This window comes from Elephas maximus, chromosome 6, assembly GCF_024166365.1.
Source record: "Elephas maximus indicus isolate mEleMax1 chromosome 6, mEleMax1 primary haplotype, whole genome shotgun sequence".
Lineage (NCBI taxonomy): Eukaryota > Metazoa > Chordata > Mammalia > Proboscidea > Elephantidae > Elephas > Elephas maximus.
The window spans coordinates 89,985,788-90,006,164 of NC_064824.1; positions in this window are offsets into that span (position 1 = coordinate 89,985,788).

Genomic DNA, 20,377 nt, shown 5'->3' on the forward strand with positions numbered 1-20,377 from the left:
AACATAGAAGAGCTAGTTCAGTATCTTGGTCCATATATTTTTACTAAGATAATGGTTTATGAGCCGCCTACATGAGACTTCCCCAAGGACTCGTTAGAAGTACAGGTTACTCTGCTATACCAGAAGGAGACTCTTAAGGGTAGACCTGGGGTGTTTGTGCTTTAAATGCCCTGAAGATTACTGTCTCCTACCTTTGATATCTCCCCTTATGCCCTAGTACATAGACATAACTTGAAATTATGTATGTATAAATGCATATACACAATTTGAAGTATTTCAACTTTATGAACTCAGAATACATTGAAGTTATGGATTGTAAATCATGGAAAAAATTATACTCCACAGGGTAGGCTTGATGGGTAAAGTAGGATAGTGCCAAGTAGAATAGAGGTTGAGGTATCAAGTATGTTCTCTGGGTGTGAGCACGGTAAATTTTGAATTAGATTCTATTAGCATTTAAACTACGTCACTGTTGAGATCAGATATCTACAGTGGAGCCATGTGGCTTCATCTGAGACTATGTAGATAAAAAAATAAGCTTTTTCACCCTAAGATTCTGTTAAAAAATGGGAAATAGGTTTTATTATTGCTTTCAGACAAATATCTACAATATCTTCTACCTTGCTCCTTCCCCACCCCCAACATTTCTCAGTTCCCTAAATTATGAGGAGGGTGGCCATATTGAAAAGTAGTGGGGTTGGTGACATCATAAACATTTCTGAGAATGCCAATGGGACCCACCCTTTGTCCTCTGCTTAACAGATCTCAACCCAATTCTGTACGAAGCAGCAGCTAAACAATATTTCCCACAAGTAATATACATAATCTGATTGCCATGTGGTTGTATGCTTTAGTTTTAAATATTTACAGCCTTAATAGGAGGCTGAGTAAGACCTCTGTCCTTAGTCACTGGAAAAACCAAAAAAAAAAAAAAAAAAAAACCCAAACCCAGTGCCGTCGAGTTGATTCTGGCTCATAGCTACCGTATAGGACAGAGTAGAACCGTCCCACAGAGTTTCCAAGGAGCACCTGGTGGATTTGAACTGCCGACCCTTTGGTTAGCAGCAGTAGCACTTAACCACTATGCCACCAGGGACTGTAGGTGAAAAAAATAACAGGGTAGTCAGCACAAGTGGTGCCATCTGCTGGGGGGTGACTATATTTCTGTAGTTTAGGAATCTGTCCTAGTTTAGTATGTGGAGAGAAAGTTCCGTTATTCCACTGGATAAGAGTTGTCTCTCAGTTTAAACCCCATAAGGGAGAATGTTAAGGGACAGTTGGGTCATTTAAGTCTACTTTATGAGCAAGGAACATCTGTGAGATCAAAAATAAATTTGCCTCAGTTAAGTTTATTGAACCCCAAACTGCCCCTAAAGCAGGTCTTGGAACCTGTTCGTTCAGGTTCGAACCCCTGCTGCAAATTTGCATTTCTGACAAGTTCCCAGACGAAGATGATGCTGCTGTGTAGGGATCAATTCCGAAAACCACCAGTAGAGCAGGGGTTCTCAAGATGTATATACCCAAGAGTCATCTGGGGATCTTGTTAAAATGTAGATTCTGATCCAGCATATCTTCTTGGGTGGAAACGCAAATTCTCAGCAGGAGTTTGAACCTGAACGAACTGGTTCGAAGCCCTGCCCTAAAGCTATGAAAATATGGGAAAGACGTTCTGAATGTTGTATTTATTACATTTGTCTAATTGTCGGTATTGCTGGTGGGAAGTGTAACTTAAAAATACTTTTTGGTGGGTGTCATTTTGATAAAAACAGTTGAATAGAGCACAAACCTGCCACTATGTATATTTTTTTTACTTTTCCCAATGGTATTTTGTGAAATCCTGGCCAAATGGCTGCTGCTGTTTTTGTAGTTATGCAAAGTTTGCAGAAATAACCAATTTTTTTTGGAGAAAAAACATGGTTTTTCAGCTGAGGAGAACTTGGTTTGAGCCCTGGGTCTACTACTCACTGGCTCCATGACCATGAGCTTCATCATAAAATGAGGATGATGAAGCTATGTAAGCAGCAGGGCTATGTGGACTACGTGAGCCGATGTAGGTAAAATTTGCTACATATCTAAGGTTCCACAAATGTTAAACTCTTCCCCCCAAAGCAGTGGAAATGCTGGTCATTTTACCATACCAGTATTAGAAAACAATCTTTTCTGTGATTTAAAATCTGACCAAAATATTAAGGAATTTATATAAATTATTACAATTAAGTTTTTTTTTTAAAACAGTCAAACCAAATATTTACAGTCTTCTCTGGGCACAAAAAAAGCACTTATGCCGACAGTTTACCATGACAACATGCAGAGTTGAGTTTTCATCACAAACATCTCCCCAGTAGCTGAGGTACCCTGTACTATTTATCCATTTGTCTTTGTCCAGAGAGTGAGCATGTGATTATGAAAGTGCAGAGGAAGAGGGAAGAGGTGGACAAGGGTTAGTGCCAGAGTGTGAAGTGGCTAAAGGGAAGGCAGAAGGCACAGTGGAAGAAGTTCTACATTCCCACTGACATCTCAGGATTGCTGTGCACCCAGGGGCACGGAATGATTTGGTATACTTCAGATTCAACACTGGGTAATGTTTTCCAACATTTTTTATTAAAAATTCTAAACACAACAGTGTTGAAAGAATCTTAGTATAAACACATGTATACCCACCATCTAGATTTTATCATTAACATGATTCATCACGTATCAACCTATCCATCTTCTCCACTCACTAATCCATTTATAATGCATTTCAAGTAAACTGCAGAAATCAGTACACTTCTCTCTAAATAATTCAGTATGTATACTCACTAGTTAGACTTCAGTATTTTGCATTTTATGTAAAATTTACAAACAATGAAATGCGCACGTGTTCGGTGTACATGAGTTTTAGCAAATGCCTAGACTTAGCAACTCAAATACCTATCAAGATATAGAACATTCTGTCACTGCTGAAATGTCCCTCATGCCGCTTCCCAAGTCAGTCTCCATTCCTACTGCTCTTGTGGAAACCAGTTTTCTGATATTTTCAGAAACATTTTAGCTAACTAAAGGGTAATGTCCCATACAGGTCAAAGTCATCTCTAGATTTTCTCTTCAAGTTACATAAACTCCAAGCCAGAGCACAGCCAAACCCAGCCCTAACATGTCTCAGAAATGTAATACAAAGACACTGGTGTTTTTTTACTCTGTCCCCTTCTTTCAATTTGGGCCCAACTCTGCCTTTAGTAATGTTATTTTCTCCACAAGAGTTACCCCTAGCATTCTAGAGTCTTGGGGGCAGAAATGGCCAAAATGAAGACCAACTGAGCAGGAGGATTTATGGTCAGGCTCTCAGTTCCAGGTCCCAGGACTGTGGCAGGAAGAAGTTGGTTACTTGGGACATAGCATTCTTCTGCCCTAGCAGCTCTAAGGGAGAAGGGGAAACCTTTAGCAGAATATGATATGAAGTCCTCCGTTTGAGATGGAATCCCAGGGGAGGAAGGGACGCACTGGAACTTCAGTATTTTCAGGTTAGATGTTCAGCTCTTCAGCAGATTTTTGTTCCGAAACACTAATTTTCTTAAGATATTAGTTGACTGAAAGTGCTTTCTGCCTCTTAGGGTTTTGCCTTTTATCTTCAGAGGTTGGGATTCTGAGTTGGCATACCCAGAATATATAAGTTCCTGTGCCAAGAGAAGACCCCACCACTGGTTTGGTCTACAAGGAAGGATCCTTGAATGAAATAGACTAAAGAATACAATTTTGTGGTTCTCCCCAGTGTGTGCACATGTGTACACACACTTCACTGCACATATTATCACTGCCACCACAGTGCTTTCTGCATTGAGCTCCACATTTCATGGTCTCATCTAAGATTTTTTTATTTTTCATCGCTCAGTGTTAAGGATCCACGTTTTCCACTTTAATGGGTTAGCCATAATTCATTGAGCGCTTATGTGCCAAGTACCATGCTCGTGACTTAACTACATTAGCCCATTTACTAAATGACCCTAGGAGGGAAGACTTGTTATCCTCACATTACAGATAAAAGTGACTGAGGTTTTGAAGGACTGAGTAATTTGCCTGAGATCACACAACTAGTAAGGCAAACAGCCCCATATGCCAAAGCCTATACTTAAAAAAAAATTTTTATTGTGCTTTAAGTGAAAGTTCACATATCAAGTCAGTCTCTCACACAAAAGCTTATATACACCTCTCTACATACTCCCATTTGCTCTCCTCCTAATGAGACAGCCCGCTCCCTCCCTCCACTCTCTTTCTGTGTCCATTTCACCAGCTTCTAACCCCCTCTTCCCTCTCATCTCCCCTCCAGACAAGAGATGCCAACATAGTCTCAAGTGTCCACCTGATCCAAGAAGCTCACTGCTCAGGAGCATCCCTCTCCGTCCCATTGTCCATTTCAATCCCTGTCTGAAGAGTTGGCTTTGGGAATAGTTCCTGTCCTGGGCCAACAGAAGGTCTGGGGGCCGTGACCATCGGGGTCCTTCCAGTCTCAGTCAGACCATTAAGTCTGGTCTTTTTATGAGAATTTGGGGTCTGCATCCCACTGCTTTGCTGCTTCCTCAGGGGTTCTCTGTTGTGTTCCCTGTCAGGGCAGTCATCGGTTGTAGCTGGGCACCATCTAGTTCTTCTGGCCTCAAGCTGATGTAGTCTCTGGTTTATGTGGCCTTTTCTGTCTCTTGGGCTCGTAATTATCTTGTGTCCTTGGTGTTCTTCATTATCCTTTGATCTAGGTGGGTTGAGACCAGTTGATGCATCTTAGATGGCTGCTTCCTAGCGTTTAAGACCCCGGATGCCACTCTCCAAAGTGGGATGCAGAATGTTTTCTTAATAGATTTTATTTTGCTAAATGACTTAGATGTCCCCTGAAACCATGGTCCCCAAACCCCCGTCTCTGCTACGCTGGACTTTGAAGCATTCAGTTGATTCTGGAAAATTCTTCCTTTTGGTTTAGTCCAGTTGTGTTGACCTCCCCTGTATTGTGTGTTGTCTCTCCCTTCACCTAAAGTAGTTCTTATCTACTATCTAATTAGTGAATACCCCTCTCCCACTGCCCCTCCTTCCCCCTCTCATAACCATCAAAGTATATTTTCTTCTCTGTTTAAACTATTTCTCGAGTTCTAATAATAGTGGTCTTATACAGTATTTGTCCTTTTGCAGCTGACTAATTTCACTCAGCATAATGCCTTCCAGATTCCTCAATGTTATGAAATGTTTCACAGATTCATCACTGTTCTTTATCGATGGATAGTATTCCATTGTGTGAATATACCATAATTTATTTATCCATTCATCCGTTGATGGGCACTGTTGTTCCTTCCATCATTTTGCTATTGTAAACAGTGCTGCAGTGAAAATGGGTGTGTATGTATCTGTTTGTGTAAAGGCTTTTATTTCTCTAGGATATATTACAAGGAGTGCGATTGCTGGATCATATAGTAGTTCTATTTCTAGTTTTTTGAGGAAGTGCCAAATCGATTTCCAAAGTGGATGTACCATTTTACATTCCCACCAGCAGTGTACAAGTGTTCCAGTCTCTCCACAACCTCTTCAACATTTATTATTTTGTGTTTTTTGGATTAATGCCAGCCTTGTTGGAGTGAGATGGAATCTCATTGTAGTTTTGATCTGCATTTCTCTAATGGCTAATGATTGTGAGCATTTCCTCATGTATCTGTTAGCCACCTGAATGTCTTCTTTAGTGAAGTTTCTGTTCATATCTTTTGCCAATTTTTTAATTGGGTTATTTGTCTTTTTGTAGTTGGGGTTTTGCGGTATCACATACATTTTAGAGATCAGGCGCTGATCGGAAATGTCATAGCTAAAAACTTTTTCCCAGTCTATAGGTAATCTTTTTAATCTTTTGATGAAGTCTTTGGATGAGCATAGGTGTTTGATTTTTAGGAGATCCCAGTTATCTAGTTTTTCTTCTGTATTGTTAGTAATGTTTTGTATACTGTTTATGCCATGTATTAGGGCTCCTAACGTTGTCCCTGTTTTTTCCTCCATGATCTTTATCATTTTAGGTTTTATATTTAGGTCTTTGATCCATTTTGAGTTCCTTTTTGTGCATGGTGTGAGGTATGGGTCTTGTTTCATTTTTTTGCAGATGGATATCCAGTTATGCCAGCACCTTTTGTTAAAAAGACTCTTTTCCCCATTTAACTGCTTTGGGGCCTTTGTCAAACAGCAACTGCTCATAAGTGGATAGATTTATGCCTGGTTTCTAAATTCTGTTTCATTGGTCTATGTACCTGTTGTACCAGTACCAGGCTGTTTTGACTACTGTGGCGGCATAATAGATTCTAAAATCAGGTAGAGTAAGGCCTTCCATTTTGTTCTTCTTTTTCAGTAATGCTTTACTTATCCGGGGCCTCTTTCCATTCCATATGAAGTTGGTGATTTGTTTCTCCAACTTATTAAAAAATGTAATGGGAATTTGGATTGGAATTGCTTTAAATCTATAGATCGCTTTTGGTAGAATAGACATTTTTATAATGTTAAGTCTTCCTATCCGTGAGCAAGGTATGTTTTTCCACTTATGTAGGTCTCTTTTGATTTCTTGCAGAAGTGCTTTGTAGTTTTCTTTGTATAAGTCTTTTACATCTCTGGTAAGATTTATTCCTAAGTATTTTACTTTCCTGGGGGCTACTGTAAATGGTATTTATTTGGTGATTTCTTTTTTGGTGTTTTTTTCACTGGTGTAGAGGAATCCAACTGAGTTTGTATGTTTATCTTGTATCCTGATAATCTGCTGAACTCTTCTATTAGTTTCAGTAGTTTTCCTGAGGATTCTTCAAGGTTTTCTGTATATAAGATCATGTCATCTGCAAACAGAGATACTTTTACTTCTTCCTTGCCAATCTGGATGCCCTTTATTTCTTTATTTAGCCTAATTGCTCTGGCTAGGACTTCCAGCACAATATTGAATAAGAGTGGTGATAAAGGGCATCCTTGTCTGGTTCCCGATCTCAAGGGGAATGCTTTCAGGCTCTCTCCATTTAGGGTGATGTTGGCTATTGGCTTTGTATAAATGCCTTTTATTATGTTGAGGAATTTTCCTTCTATTCCTATTTTGCTGAGAGTTTTTTATCATGCATGGGTGTTGAGTTTTGTCAAATGCCTTTTCCGCATCAATTGATAAAATCATGTGATTCTTTTTTTTTTATTCTTTTTACTTATATGGTGGATTACATTAATTGTTTTTCTAATGTGGAACCATCCCTGCATACCTGGTATGAATCCCACTTGGTCATGGTGAATTATTTTTTTGATATGTTGTTGAATTCTATTGGCTAGAATTTTGTTGAGGATTTTTGCATCTAAGTTCATGAGGGTTATAGGTCTGTAATTTTCTTTTTTTGTGGTGTCTTTACCTGGTTTATGGTATCAGGGACATGGTGGCTTCAAAGAATGAGTTTGGGAGTATTCTGTCCTTTTCTATGCTCTGAAATACCATTAGTACTGGTGGTGTTAACTTTTCTGTGAAAGTTTGGTAGAACTCTGCAGTGAAGCTGTCTGGGCCAGTGCTTTTTTTGTTGTTGTTGTTGGGAGTTTTTTGATTATCTTTTCAATCTCTTCTTTGTTATGGGTCTATTTAGTTGTTCTACCTCTGTTTGTGGTAGTCTAGATAGGTAGTATGTTTTTAGGAATTCATCCTTTTCTTCTAGGTTTTCAAATTTTTTAGAGTATGATTTTTCATAGTAATCTGATATGATTCTTTTAATTTCAGTTGGGTCTGTTGTAATATCGCCCCTCTCATTTCTTATGTGGGTTATTTGCTTCCTCACCTGTTTTTCTTTTGTGAATTTGACCAATGGTTTATCAATTTTGTTGATGTTTTCAAAGAATCAGCTTTTGGTCTTGTTAATTTTATCAATTGTTTTTCTGTTTTCTATTTCATTTAGCTCAGCTCTAATTTTTATTATTTGTTTTCTTCTGGTGCCTGAGGGTTTCTTTTGTTGCTTTTTTTCTATTTGTTCAAGTTGTAGGGATAATTCTTTGATTTTGGCCCTTTCTTCTTTTTGGATGTGTGCATTTATTGATATAAATTGACCTCTGAGCACTGCTTTCACTGTTTCCCAAAGGTTCTGATAGGAAGTGTTTCATTCTCACTGTATTCTATGAATTTCTTTATTCCATCCTTAATGTCTTTTATAATCCAGTCTTTTCTGAGCAGGGTATTGTTCCGTTTCCAAGTATTTGATTTCTTTTCCTTGCTTTTTCTGTTATTGATTTCTACTTTTGTGGCCTTATGGTCAGAGAGGATGCTTTGTAATATTTCACTGTTTTGGATTCTGCTAAGGCTTGCTTTATGACCTAATATGTGGTCTATTCTAGAGAATGTTCCATGTGCACTAGAAAAGAAAGTATACTTGGCTGCTGTTGGGCAGAGTGTTCTGTATATGTCTATGAGGTCATGTTGGTTGATTGTGGCATTTAGATCTTCTGTGTCTTTATTGAGCTTCTTTCTGGATGTCCTGTCCTTCTCCGAAAGTGGCATGTTGAAGTCTTCTACTATTATTGTGGAGCTGTCTATCTCATTTTTCAATGCTGTTAGAGTTTGTTTTATGTATTTTACAGCCCTGTCATTGGGTGCATAAATATTTAATATGGTTATAACTTCTTGGTATAAAAAAAAATACTATCCCTTTAATCATTATATACTGTACTTCCTTATCCTTTCTGATAGATTTAACTTTAAAGTCTATTTTGTCAGAAATTAATATTGCCACTCCTGCTCTTTCTTGATTGTTGTTTGCTTGATATATTTTTTTCCATCCCTTGAGTTTTAGTTTGTTTTTGTCCCTAAGTGTAAGGTGTGTCTCTTGTAGGCAGCATATAGACAGATGATGTTTTTTAATCCGTTCTGCCACTCTCTGTTTCTTTGTTGGTGGATTTAGTCCATTTACATTCAGCATAATCATTGATAGGTATGAATTTAGTGCTATTGTTTTGATGCCTTTTTTTGTGTGTTGTTGACAATTTCTTTTTCCTACTTAATTTTATATGCTGAGTAGATTATATATTGTCCTTTCCTCATATCCTTTGCTGTTGATTTTGTTTCTGCTGAGTCTCTATTTTTTTTTTTTTGTATTTTATTTTGGTGTGTAGTATAGTTTGTCTCCTTTGTGGTTACCTTATTATTTATCCCTATTTTTCTAAATTTAAACCTGACTTTTATTTCTTTGTATCGCCTTGTCTTTCTGTCCATAGGGAAGATCTATGACTACATTTCTTAGTCCCTTTTTATTGTTTTAACGATGTCTTCTTTTACATAGTAACAACGCTGTTTCCCTGTTTTGAGTGTTTTTTTATCTTTATTTTTCTGATTTCCCTGTCTGGGTTGACTTCTGATTGCTCTGCCCAGTTTTCTAGTCTTTGAGTTGATACCTGATATTATTGATTTTTTAACCAAAGAACTCTCTTTAGTATTTCTTACAGTTTTGGTTTGGTTTTTACGAATTCTCTAAACTTCTGTTTACCTGGAAATGTCCTAATTTCACTTTCATATTTGAGAGACAGTTTTGCTGGATATATGATTCTTGGCTGGCAATTTTTTTCCGCAATTTTTTATGTAAGTTATCCCATTGCCTTCTTAAATGCATGGTTTCTGCTGAGTATTCCAAGTTTATTCTTACTGACTCTCCTTTGTAGGTGACTTTTTATTTATCCCTAGTTGCTCTTAAAATTCTTTCTTTATCTTTGGTTTTGGCAAGTTTGATTATAATATGTCTTGGTGACTTTCTTTTAAAATCTACTATTCTGAGTTTGATGAGCATCTTGGATAGATATCTTCTCATCTTTCATGATATCAGGGAAGTTTCCTGCCAACAAATCTTCAACAATTCTCTGTATTTTCTGTTATCCCTCCCTGTTCTGGTACTCCAGTCACTCATAGGTTATTTCTCTTGATAGAGTCCCACATGATTCTTAAGTTTTCTTCATTTTTTTAATTCATTTTTTCTGATTTTTCTTCAAATATATTGATGCCAAGGGTTTTATCTTTAAGTTCAGAAATTCTTCCTTCCACTTGCTCAATTCTGCTCCTCTGACTTTCTATCGAGTTACGTACTTCTGTAATTTTATTGTTAGTCGTCTGAATTTCTGATTGCTAGCCGTCTATGGATTTTTCCACCTTATTAAATTTTTCATTATGTGTCTGAATAATCTTTTTAATTTCTTTAGCTGCTTTATCTTTGTGTTCCTTGGCTATTTCTGCATATTGCCTCATTTCCTTCCTGATGTCTTGAAGGGTTCTGTATATTAATCTTTTGTATTTTGCCTCTGGTAATTCCAGAAAGGCACTTTCATTTAGAAGATCTCTTCTTTGTTTTGAGAGCTTGTTGAGGCGATCATGCTCTGCTTCTTTCTGTGACTTGATATTTACTGTTGTCTCCAAACCATCTATAAGTTATTGTATTAGTTTATTTTGTTTGTTTACTGTGTTGTAGCTTCTTGCTTTGTTTTGTTTTGATATGTCCAAATGGGTTGCTTGAGTGAGCTAGCTTGATTGTTTTTGCCTTTGGAGCTCTGACATCCTGTTCCCAGATGGCTAGAGCTGTTATCAGGTATATCAATCTAGGAGTCCATACACTTTTCTTCTGTGAATTCAGCTCAGGTGTCCAGGTAGCTGATCATCAAGTGTGTGGTACAGGCTCTGTTCTACAGTCTTAGAAGGGCAGTGGTGATTGATGTAGGTACCGGTATCTGGTTGCAGCTGGGGGTCATGCTCTGAACAAGGCAGGGGGCTGAGAATCATTCCCTAAGTGTCTCTGAGGAAAAGGTGCCCCTCTTCCCTAAAGTGTACGGGAGGGTGGTTTCTGCAGATGGACCATGGGCACCCAATATTTTTGATTGTAGGGTCTGGAAGGTACCAGTTATCCTTGGACCCCTGTTGCAGGGTGGTGGGTGACCTGAGTGGAGCCACCAGTCCTTAGGCCCCTGATGGGGGTATGTGAGGACCTTGTTTAATAGGCAAAGCAATGTCAAACATCAAACACCCACCTCTCCACCACATAGCTGAAACAGTTGTAGTCTGCCAACAAGGGCCTAGTCTCCTGAAATAGGCCCACAGAGGTCCATGCACAGGGGAAAGGTACTCAAAGTCCATGAACCATTTATGCCTGGACAGGAGTCGCTTCTGTCCTCAGCTCCCCCAGTTAGTGGAGCTGGCAAATTGTCTTTTCCCCCAACTGCAAATTTATTACTTTTCCAAGGCCAGGAGGATGGCTCTAGGCACTCAACAGGGCCTATTTCAGGCCCAGGGAAATCAGCCGCTGAATCTGGCTTGTGAGCTGGGGCAGGGGTGGGGGGTGGGGAGGTGGGTTGCAGTAAAATATATGAAGTACTTAGCTTTTTAGGAGAGCGCTGTTCTTCTCTTTGTTCCGGAGGTGTGTATAGGCTGTGTGGCTGGCTGCTTCTCTCTGAGGAAACTGCGGATAAACACTACTACCAGCCTGCTGCAGCTGCTCCCAGGAATGGTGCCTGAGGGTTCTCCGCAATTCAGGTCTGATAACTACTCTCTGCTTCTGAACTTTCTCTTCCTCCCCCGCCCCTCAGTTCATTTTTTAACCTTGCCTTTGATGTTCAAGGCTCCTATTTTGTCACAGATATACTTGTTTCACTTGTTTTTTCAGGTCTTTGTTGTAAGAGGGCTCACTGCAAGCATCTATTCTGCCATCTTGGCCCCCAAAGCCTATACTTTTAATTGCTGAGCAATATTGAAACCTTGAGGCTGTTGCTGACTAGCTGGAGAGAGCCTTATAAAGGAGATAGAATTTGAGTTGTCTTTAAAGGCGGTGTAGATTCAGCTGTAGCCAGAGTGGAAAATGGAGGATAGAAATACAAAATTTGACTCACATTTTCACCTGTGATTATTCACACTTTAAATGCACCTAGAACCAAATTCCCTTGCTGTTGGGTCGATTCTGTCTCATAGAGACCCTATAGGACAAAGTAGAACTGCTCCATAGAGTTTCCAAGAAGTGGCTGGTGGGTTCAAATTGTCGACGTTTTGGTTAGCAGCTGTAGCATGCCCTAGCTCAACCACTGAGCCACCAGGGCTCCGCTATGCCATCAGGGTTCCTTAAATACATTATGTATAGGTCAACTATGTATAATAATAAAAAAAACAATGCCGTTGAGTTGGTTCCAACTCATAGCGACCCTGTAGGACAGAGTAGAACTGCCCCATAGAGTTTCCAAGGAGCGCCTGGCAGATTTGAACTGCCGACCCTTTGGTTAGTAGCGGTAGCACTTAACCACTACACCACCAGGGTTTCCAAACTGTATATAGACCCAATAAAATTGACATCTCAAATCAATAGGGAATATAATGACTGCTGGGTGTTAGGATAACTAGAAGCTCCCCTCCCCCACCACACACACAATAAATACTAGAAAAACACAGGTAGGTTCCTCAATTTGGGAATGGTGAAAACTAACAATGACTCAAAATCTAAAGCATGAAAAATTAATAAATTTGGCTGTATTTGCATGGTTAAAAAAAAAAAAAAAAACACCACAAAGTAAAAAGACAAGTGATAAATGAGGAACAGTATTTGTAATTTATGACACTGACAAAAGGCTAATATTCTTAACATATGAAGAGCTTGTAAAAATAGAGCAGATCAATCTAAGGAAAAGTGGACAAGAGATATTGACAGTTAATAGAGAAAAGTCTGATCCAACTGGCCCCTAAGCATATGAAAAGATGCTTAACATCATAAGAGATGCAAATTAAAATACCTTTGCGATACCATTTCTCAATTTTAGATTTGTGAAAGTATGAAAGTCTGACAACATACTCTGTTGGTGACACTGTGGGAGAAATGGGCACTTATTCATAGTTGTAGGGAATGCAAAATTATAGCATGCCTAAAAAAACCCATTGCTGTCAAGTCCAACTCATAACAACCCTATAGGACAGAGTAGAACTGCCTCATAGGTTTTCCAAGGAGCAGGTGGTAGATTTCAACTGCTGACCTTCTGGTTAACAGCCAAGATGTTAATCACTATGCCACCAGGACCCTATGGAGGAGGATTTGGCAATTTTACATTTGAATTTGCCCTATGAGCCAACAATCCTGCTTCTGAGAGACTATCTCTGTGGTAGATTGTTTGCAAATGACTGCTATAATTTCCCTGCCTGTATGCATGGCTCAAAGGAGTCCCTGAGAGGTACTATTGGTTAAACTCTCAACTATTAGCCAAAAAGTTGGTGGTTTAAACCCTCCCAGAGGTGCCTTGGAAGACAGGTGTGCTGATGTGCCACCAAAAGGTCACAGCCTTTTTCACGCTGTGGAGCAGTTCTATTCTGCACATATGGAGTAGCCATGAGTTGGAATCTGCTTGAAGGCAACCAACAACACGAACAATGCCTGGATTTGGGTAGTCCCCTTCTTCCCCACTGACACAGGCTTGTCCACGTGACTTGCTTTGACTAATAGGACAACAGCGAACTTTTTGTAAGCTGAAGATTGACAAGTGCATTGGGGATTGCGCTTTCTTGCTGTGCTTGGAACTCTGTGACTGCCTGTGAAATATGAATGATGCTAGCTCGCCTTCTGAAGGATGAGAGGACACTGGAGGCACCTTGGCTACAGCCCACCAACAGCCAGACTTGTGAATAAGTCTGTCTTAGACTATCCAGCTCCAGTCAAGTTGCCAGCTGACCTTAGTCACATGAGTGAAACATCACAAGGACAGGGCTGAATCCTGCTAAAATTGCTGACCTACAGAACCTTGAGCGTATGATAGTTGCATTATGTCACTAAGTTTTGAGATGGTGGGCTATACATAGCAAAAGCTAACTGATACAATATTACATATACACTGGGAAAAATATGAAAAAACATAGTCCCTGAAGCATTGCCTGTAAACCATAATAGCAAAGACTGGAAACAATTCTGATGTTGGTCAGTTCAGGAATGGTTGAATAAACTACAGTGCATTCATCCAGTGGAGTACTAAACAGCTGCAATAGGGATGAGAAATATCTCTACATGCTTTTATGAAGTGATCTTCAAGATACATTGTTAGGTGAAAAAAGCAAGATGTAGAACATTTATATAGTATGCTACCCTCGTAGCACAGTGGTTAAAGAGTTCAACTGCTAAGCAAAAGGTCAACAATTTGAATCCACCAGCTGCATCTTAGAAGCCCTCGACTTGATGACAATGGGTACCTTTTATTTAAGAAGGAGGAATATGAATATGCATTTTTGCTTTTATATAAAAAATTGAAGAATAAACAAAAAATAATAAAAAATAATTTCTTATATGGTAAGAGAGGGGACACAGATGGAAGCTAGACTTCCCTGAATATACCTTGCTTTGTAGATGTAACTTCACCTGTTGTTGTGGAGTGGAGTCCAACTGATAGTGACCTATAGGACACAGTAGAACTGCCCCACAGAGTTTCCGAGGCTGTAGTCTTTACCGAAGCAGACTGCCACGTTTTTCTCCCTTGGAGCAGCTGGTGGGTTCAAACCACAGACCTTTTGGTTAGCAGCCCAGTGCTTAAGTACCACACCATCAGGTTTCCTTGATGTAACTTTAGAACCATGTAAATATTTTTTTTGTGTGTGTGTGTATGTGTATATAAAATCAAGATAAAAATTATATAATCCCAAAATATACAATTTTGCAAAAGCAAAAAGATAAAACTAATTGTATTGTTGGTTTAATCACATAGAAGAATTATTTCAAGTATTTTTAAAATAGTGACTTGTCTATACATTCTTAGTGGGTATACTCTAAGGTAAAAAAGAATTAGGAAGAAATATTAATATCATTGACAATAAAATCTTATTAATCTGAATCAATTATATATAGTAGATAAAGAAAATATGCACCTTTATTAATAATATTAGGGATAAAGAAAAGGTATACAAATATAAAATCAAAGATGCTAAATAAAATTACAAATTTCAGTTATAAATTTGAATTGGAACTACCACTAGAAATCACAATGTATTAAAAAAATTTTTTTTTTTCTAGCCCTGTTCTTTGAAAAGCAGTAATGAGCACCTCTAGGACCCAGGTTGTTGTCTCTAAATGCCATTTCTCACTAAAAGGAATAAGGCCTCTACAGAGAAATGACAAGCCATGTACAACATGAGCTGGACATTTCTTTTTGGACCTGGAAGAAGGAAACTTTTACAAAGTACTGGGGTCATTTTAAAAGGACTCAGGAGTCAATCTGAAGGATTTCTTGCTTGCCAAAGGTGGGAAATTTTGTGTATCAAAATAATGACAAAAATAGTTGCAATAAATTAAAATTTATATTAAAATCCAAGAGTTTAAAATCATACTGAAATGCAAAAGCAAAAAAATCTTTGCAAGACGTTAACCCATTTTGCTGAAAATAATAAAGGTGATAATTAAACATTTATATGGCCTTTTCTATACAAATCATAACTCAGGGTAACCAAATAGTTGATATGGAAAAATTAATTTTTTTATAAGAAATTCCAGTAACAAATAAAGATGGAATCAGGGAGAGGTGGAGCCAAGATGGCGGAATAGACAGACGCTTCTGGCAAGCCCTCTTTACAATAAAGACCCGAAAAAACAAGTGAAAAGAGTATATTTGTGACAAGCTGGGAGCCCTGAGCATCAAAGGCAAGCTTAGACAACAAACTGAGGGACGGGGGAGGAAGCGACCCTTCAGAAGTGGAGAGAAGTTACTGGACCTGAATCGTGGGGAGCCCTCAGGCGCCATTCCCAGAGCAGCGGTGGTGGCCGCGGTGGCAGGCTGGTACCAGCGTTCGGCTGCAGTTTCCTCAGGGAGAAGCAGACAGCCACACAGCCTACTCACAGCTCTGGAACCTGAGGAAAACAGCAGTCTTGGCAAAAGCTAAGTACTTGCATATATTTAACTGTGCCACCCCCGCCCCTGCCCAGCCCCCAAGCCGGCGTCAGTGGCAGAATCCCTGGGCCAGAGAGAGACCCTGGTGAGCACCTAGACCCGTCCTCCTGGCCTTGGGGAAGGAAAAAATTTGCAATTGGGGGGAAAAGATAATTTGCTAGCTCCATTAACTGGGGAAGCTCAGGACAAAAGCGGCTCCTGTCCAGGCATGAACCGTCCGTGGACCTTGAGTACCTCTCCCTTCTGTATGGACCTGTGTGGGCCTATTTCAGGAGATTAGGCCCTTGTTGGCAAACTCCAACCATTTCAGCTGTGTGGTGGAGAGGTGGGTGTTTGACATTTGACATTGCTTTGCCTATTAAACTAGGTCCTCACCTACCCACATCAGGGACCTAAGGATTGGTAGCTCCACTCAGGTCACCCAGCCACCTGCGACAGGGTCCAAAGATAACTGGTACCTCCCAGTCCTTACAACCAAAAACTTTGGGAGCCCACGGTCCCTCTGCAGAACCCACCCACCAGTACGCTCTAGGGAACAGAGACACATTTTCCTCAGAGACACTTGGGTGTCGGTTCTCAGCCCCCTGCCTTGTTCAGAGAGTGACCCCCTGCTGCAATCAGATACCGGTATACACACCAATCACCTCTGCCCCTCTAAGGCTGTAGGACAGAGCCCGTACCACACACTTGATATCAGCTACCTGGAAACCTGATCTGAATTCTTACAAGAAAACTGAATGGACTCCTAGATTGATATACCTGATAAGAGCTCTAGCCAGCTGGGGACAGGACACCAGAGCTCCAAAGGTGGAAATAATCAAGCTAGCTCACTCAAGCAACCCATAGGGGTATACCAAAACAAAATGAAGCAAACAGCTACCACACAGTAAGCAAGCATAAACTAATACAATAACTTACAGATGGCTCGGAGACAACAGTCAATATCAAGTCACATAAAGAAACAGACCATGGTCACCTCAATAGCCTCTCAAAATAAAGAATCCAGGGATCTTCTAGATGAAAGTGGATTCCTGGAATTACCAGATGCAGAATACAGAAGTTTCATATACAGACCCTTCAAGACATCAGGAAGGAAATGAGGCAATATGCAGAACAAGCCAAGGAACACACAGATAAAGCAACTGAAAAAATTAGAAAGATTATTCAGGAACATAATAAAAGTTTAATAAGCTGGAAAAATCCATAGACAGACAGCAATCAGAAATTCAGAAGATTAACGATAACATTGCAGAATTAGGTAACTCAATAGAAAGTCAGAGGAACAGAATTGAGAAAGTAGAAGCTAGAATTTCTGAACTTGAAGATAAACCATTTGGCACTAATATATTTGAAGAAAAATCAGATAAAATAATTTTGAGCAACAGAAGGCTCAAAACATTACAGTTTCTCTTGTATGTCCCATATTGCCACTAGCAAAGTACTCCATACAGAGCTCTTATGGCAGGACTTCTACAGATACTTTATAACCAAAGAGTGGGTTAATCAACACAGATTGTCTTTACAAGAGAGTAGACTCTGGACACTCTCTAGGGTAAGACATTTTCCAAAGAGTATATAATTTCTTCCTAGCTCTACAACCACTAACACCCAGTGATTGTCAATCAAATCAATGTTTCCGATTTTGCATTCATGTCCCTCCTTGATCTTGTCTATATCAGCCTTTAAGATGGTATCTCAGGCTACCATCCATTCCACTCATCCTTTAACCATTCAGGTCTACTCAGGGTGCTCCAACTATTCCTTTCAATGTGAGCTAAATGCTCAAATCAAACTATTAGAAAGAGCTCAACAAAAGAAACCTAATAAAATCTGAAGAAAGGAAATAATAAAAATAAGGAAAAATACTACTAAAATAGTAAGTAGAATCATATTAAAATTGCAAAATAAATATAAGAGCTAGTTATTTGAGGGAAAAAATTCTAACAAATCTAATAAGAAGTGTAAAGTAGATGTATGCAAATTTCAAAAAAAGATAATATAAAAACAGGAATTTTCACAATTATTTTAAAGCATTATGCATAACTCTATACCAGCCCTTTCAACCAGTTTCAGGAGAGAATTAAGACCTAGACATCCCTTGCATGTAATGGATTCACTTTTCTCCTAGTCACCTAGAATGGTATTACTTATGTATCATCTTGGGAGAACTGAAAACATAGTCATTCAGATTGCTTGCTCTTTGGAGGCCTAATTCATTGACTATCTCAATGAAATGACAAAAAAAAAAAAAAAATTACTATACTTTAGATGAAGGTTTACAGAACAAACTAGTTTCTCATTAAACAGTTAGTACACATATTGTTCTATGACATTGGTAAACAACCCTATGACATGTCAACACTCTCCCTTCTCAAACTTGGTTTCCCTATTACCAGCTTTCTTAACTCCTCCTGCCTCCTGGACTTTGCCCCTGGGCTGGTTTGCACCTTTAGTCTCAATTTATTTTATGTGCCTGTCTAATCTTTGGCTGAAGGGTGAACTGCAGATTGACTTCGTTACTGAGCTAAAAGGGTGTCTGGGGCCATACACTCAGGGCTTATCCAGTCTCTCTCAGGCCAGTAAGTCTAGTTTTTTTGTGAGTTAGAATTTTGTTCTACGGGAACCAGACAAGGATGCCCTTTATCACCGCTCTTATTCAACATTGTGCTAGAGGTCCTAGCCAGAGCAACTAGGCTAGACAAAGAAATAAAGGGCATCCAGACTGGCAAGGAGGAAGTAAAATTATCTCTATTTGCAGATGACATGATCTTATACACAGAAAACCCTAAGGAATCCTCCAGAAAACTACTGAAACTAACAGAAGAGTTCAGCAGAGTATCAGGATACAACATAAACATACAAAAATCAGTTGGATTCCCGTATACCAACAAAAAGAACATCGAAGAAGAAATCACCAAATCAATGCCATTTATAGTAGTCCCCAAGAAGATAAAATACTTAGGAATAAATCTTACCAGAGATGTAAAAGACTTATACAAAGAAAACTACAGTATACTTTCGCAAGAAACCAAAAAAGACTTACATAAGTGGAAGAACATACCTTGCTTATGGATAGGAAGACTTAACATTATAAAAATGTCTATTCTACCAAAAGCAATCTATAGATTTAATGCAATTCCGATCCAAATCCCAATGACATTCTTTAATGAGGTGGAGAAACAAATCACCAACTTCATATGGAAGGGAAAGAGGCCCCGGATAAACAAGGCATTACTGAATAAGAAGAACAAAGTGGGAGACCTTGCTTTACCTGATTTTAGAACCTATTATGCCGCCACAGCAGTCAAAACAGCCTGGTACTGGTACAACAACAGATACATGGACCAGTGGAACAGAATTGAGAATCCAGGCATAAATCCATCCACATATGAGCAGTTGATATTTGACAAAGGCCCCAAAACAGTTAAATGGGGAAAAGACAGTCTTTTTAACAAATGCTGCTGGCATAACTGGATATTCTTCTGCAAAAAAGTGAAACAAGACCCACACCCCACTCCATGCACAAAAACTAACTCCAAATGGATCAAAGACCTAAATATAAAATCTGAAACGATAAAGATCATGGAAGAAAAAATAGGGACAATGTTAGGAGCCCTAATACATCGTGTAAACAGTATATAAAATATAAAGAATGCAGAAGAAAAACTAGACAACTGGGAGCTCCTAAAAATCAAACACCTATGCTCAAGACTTCACCAAAACAGTAAAAAGACTACCTTCAGACTAGGAAAAAATTTTTAGCTATGACATTTCTGATCAGCGCCTGATCTCTAAAATCTACATGATACTGCAAAATGTCAATTGCAAAAAAGGCAAATAACCCAATTAAAAAATGGGCAAAAGGTATGAATAGACACTTCACTAAAGAAGACATTCAGGTAGCTAACAGATATATGAAGAAATGTTCACAATCATTAGCCATCAGGGAAATGCAGATCAAAACTACAGTGAGATTTCATCTCACTCCACCAAACCCAGTGACTCAGTGCAACTCCACCAAGGCTGGCATTAATCCAAAAAACACAAAATAATAAACGTTGAAGAGGCTGTGGAGAGATTGGAACACTTATACACTGCTGGTGGGAATGTAAAATGGTACAACCACTTTGGAAATAGATTTGGCACTTCCTTAAAAAGCTAGAAATAGAACTACCATACAATCCAGCAATCTCACTCCTTGGAATACATCCTAGAGAAATAAGAGCCTTTACATGAACAAATATATGCACACTCATGTTTATTGCAGCAGTGTTTACAATAGCAAAAAGATGGAAGCAACCAAGGTGCCCATCAACAGATGAATGGATAAATAAATTATGGTATATTCACACAGTGAGGAATCTGTGAAGCATTTCATAACATGGAGCAACCTGGAAGGCATTATGCTGAGTGAAATTAGTCAGTTGCAAAAGGACAAATATTGTATAAAACCACTATTATAAGAACTTGAGAAACAGTTTAAACTGAGAAGAAAACTTACTTTCGCGGT